Source organism: Galeopterus variegatus, unplaced genomic scaffold (genome assembly GCF_000696425.1).
Source record: "Galeopterus variegatus unplaced genomic scaffold, G_variegatus-3.0.2 Scaffold212, whole genome shotgun sequence".
Lineage (NCBI taxonomy): Eukaryota > Metazoa > Chordata > Mammalia > Dermoptera > Cynocephalidae > Galeopterus > Galeopterus variegatus.
The window spans coordinates 411,305-415,010 of NW_007726323.1; the positions used below are offsets into that span (position 1 = coordinate 411,305).

Genomic DNA, 3,706 nt, shown 5'->3' on the forward strand with positions numbered 1-3,706 from the left:
CCTGAGTGAACATCTCCCTAGTCCTCAGCCACCCCAATGAGCCATTAACCTGTGAAGCGCTGTTTATTCACAAGGAATTGCAGGCTGATACTTCCACAGAAGGATGATTTATAACCCTCCTAATGAAGGTGCTGATATTTATAGATGCAAAGAGAGAAGACAAAAAAAAAGAACCCTTTATAGTCATTTCCTATCCTGGCCTCAGTCAAGTGATACTAATTACTCCGAACTGATGAATATTTTGTTCATGGATTGAAGCCCAGCAGCCTCTTCCTTATCTTTCCCACGTCTACCACCTCCTCCTTAGAAAAAAGCCAGAGTCTCAGTCCCAGCCTTAGCTACTCCAATTCCCCAAGTGAGTCAGGAATACTGTCCAAGCAGGGAGAGGAGTCAGCCAGATTTCCACCACTGCTCTGAACTGCTTGGCAGGACAGTCATGGGTCCCAACCCCAGGGCTGGGACCTCAGAAATCTGTGTCAAAGTCAAGATCTCACCCATGTCCTGTTCTCCCAGAGATGTCTCTGTCCCTCACACTTGGCCTGCTTGTTCATTCAAAAAAATGTATTGAGCACCTACTAAATGTCATGCTCTGAGCTGGGTGCCTGGGATGCAGTGGTGGGTCAAACAGACACTACTCTGGACCTCATGGTCACATATAAGTGAGTAATTTGGAACTGGGGTTAATGCTCTGAAGGGAACACAGCAAGATTACCAATGGGTATAGCGGGGAGTCTACTTTTGGAAAGCATGGAGGGCCTCTCTGAGGAGGTGATCATCAAGCTGAGACCTGAAGGGTGAGAAGGAGCCAGGCTTGCAAAAAATGAGGGGAAAGAGCTCTCCTAGAAGAGGGAACGGCATATGCACAAGACCTGAAGTAAGGGCTTGCTGGCCAAAGGGAGACCTGGAGTGAGCTGGGGGAGGCAGGCAGGGGCCAGGTGCTGATGCTGTACACACGTGTAGACCCTAGGAAGGAGAGCGGAGTTCATCCTAAATATGATGGGAAGCCATAGGAAAATTTTAAACCAACTCATTGGACATCTATCCCAGCTCAGCCTCCGGTTGTGTGAAACTGGAACAATCCTTAGTCTCCGGACCTCAGTTTTCATCTACATGTCTGGTCTCTAACTGTCCAGTTCGGACATTCCAGAATAGCAAAAGCTCAAAAGTAGGGGGAAAGAAGGGGCTGGCCAAGAAGGGTGGCAGTCTGAAGACTTGGTGGCCAGCCAGCATCACTAGGGGTTAGGAGGGGGGTGGCATGCACTGACCATCTCTCAACTGTCCTGGACAACAGCATTAAATGGGAGTCACACCTGGAAACACTGTGCCTTCTTTGCCCAGGAAAAACTGAGGCCAAAGAGGGAAGAAGCTTGTCCTCTCAGGGCGAGTCTGCAACCCCACCCCAATTCTGTCTCCCCTTCTGCAGCATTGGTGAGAGTCAAATGCCCTGAGAAGACAGGCAGCAGCTTCCAACTTCGAGAAGGCCAAGTCTCCCGCATCTTCAGCAGAATGGGTCTAACCTGCTTACTGGGGCAGCCCCTTTCCTGGAGGCTCAAGGACCCCTAAACCTCCCTTGGCCTTTTCCTCTACTCTCTGACAGCAAAGGGGGAAATGCTTTCGCCTTTGGGCGGAGTCACTCATGTGCCTGCAGACAACAGTTTACAAATGACTTTTGTGACTAGAGGTTGAGCTGGGTTCGGCTGCTCTTGTGCCCAGAAGGACTAGGTGATTTGTCTGATATCACACAACCTGGAAGTTTCCCCAGGCTCCCACCAGCCCTTTGACTCCCACTGGCCCGCTCCTTCCTCCTCACACAGTGATGGCCTCTCTCCAAGTACCCGCCTATGGGGAACCTCCCCATCCACCTCCAAAGTCACCTGATCACTAGGAAGCAGAAAGTGGAATGGAGGAGCAGGAAAGGCGGGCTTCCTTCTCCAGAGCCTCCCAGACACACAACTGCTGGATCCTGAGGGCCAATGTCCCCAGATACCTCCTCTCATACCATCTAATGCAGCGTTCTTAATCCAGGATTTCTGGATAAAGCTTCTGCATAAAGGGGCCCCCAGCATCCCTGAAATTGTCTGCCCAATGACACAACATTTTTTTTCTAGGGAGAAGATTTGTTCTTTCCATCAGATTTTTCAAAGGAGTTCTTTTGTAACTCAAGCAAGGGTACAAACACTGTACAACCTCCCTTCCCTCTCATTTCGCAGATGATAAAACTGAGAACCAGAAAAGATGACTGATCTGAGAGAAGCTGTGTGTTAGAGCACAGGCTTGGTGGTCAGTCCCCCTGGGTTCAAATCCCATTCTCACCAGTTACTGGGTATATGGCCTTGGGCAAGTATTTAACATCTCTCTGCCACAGTTTCTTCATCTTAAAAATAGGGGTGATAACAGTACCTACTGTAATGTTATAAGAGTTAAATGAGTTAATACATGCAAGGTCTTAGTTCAGTGCCTGGTGCATTAGGAGGTGTTCCATAATGTAAGCTGGTATTATTTAATCAAGGTCACCGAAGTGAGTGGCAGAGCCTTGTCCCCTTCATCTTCCTGGGGGCAGACAGCAGGACCTGTGTTCCTGGGACTTCCAAGAAGGGGGTACAATCACAACCAGAACCTGCAGCTATTGGTCAAGCCCTCCCCAGCATCTGCCCTGGGGGCAAGTGGGGTGTGTGTGAGGAGACTGGGTGAAGAGAGAAAGGAGATGGGAGTAGTCCCAGGCTTACTCCCAGCTGGGGGAAGGGGAGGAGGGCCTGGACATCAAAGGGTGGGCAGGCCAGCTTCCCGCCCCCAAGGCCAGGTGGCCTTTGTCAGAACAGGCCAGACACAGTCGGACAATGGGCTGTCGTGTTCACTTTCCGGCCAACAGGAGTCACTACAGAGCCAAGGCACAGCCTGTTCCATGACAAAGGGGGACCCATAAAGGAGGTCAGGCCGCCCCTCATTAAAGCTGGGCCTTTGTCCTGCCCCCTCCCCTGCCTTTGAAGAGGGTGGATCAGAGAGGCCTGCCTGGGGGCAGGAGGTTCACAGGCGGAGGGGCCAAACAGTAGCCACCTTCCCAACTGCTCCTGCTTCCCCTCCCCCAGGGTCAAGAGTTCAGGGAGGGCCCTGGGGAGGGTAGGTAGGACCTCCTGCCCCAATCTAACCAACGAGGGCCCTTTTCCAGTCCAACACATAGGATCCACCAATATGTCACTCTAAGACGGGAGACTCAGACCTGGCCGGGAAAGCGACCTGTTCACGTTCACATAGTCAGTGGATCGCCCCTTCTGGGGCAGGTCTGCCGCCTCTGCATGGGGCTGGGATAGGAGTGGAAGAAACGGATGAAGACCACCGGGGCCAGTGTTGCTAAAAGAGTCCTGGGGTACCAGTCTGGGGACCTGCGTTCTAGTTGCGACCTTGCCATGCAACCATAGGCGCATTTCCTCACTTCGCGGGGGTCTCAGTTTCCCTATTTATACAGAAGAGAGTTAAGTTGTGCTTCTTAAGGATCCGGCAGGCTGAGATTCAGGAGGGGGAAGCTGAGAGAACAGTCCCCCAGGGTGAGAGTGGTCAGGCAGGCCACACTCCCAGGACCCCAAGCAGGGCCAGGGCAGAGTTCCGACAGGGGGCGGCTTGGGCCGCCCCCGAGCACCTGCCGGTACCAAGGGAACCGTGCGGAGGCGCGGGGCGAGGGAGGGGTCCTTACCGCTGCCACCGCCGCCTC

The 3,706-nt window shown here is 52.7% G+C and overlaps 1 protein-coding gene across 1 annotated transcript in view; it reads right to left on the reverse strand.

Annotated features, from left to right (window-relative positions):
* Window positions 1-3,706, reverse strand: part of CDX1 (caudal type homeobox 1) — a 23,914-nt gene that overhangs the window by 19,588 nt on the left and 620 nt on the right. The window lies entirely within an intron of this gene.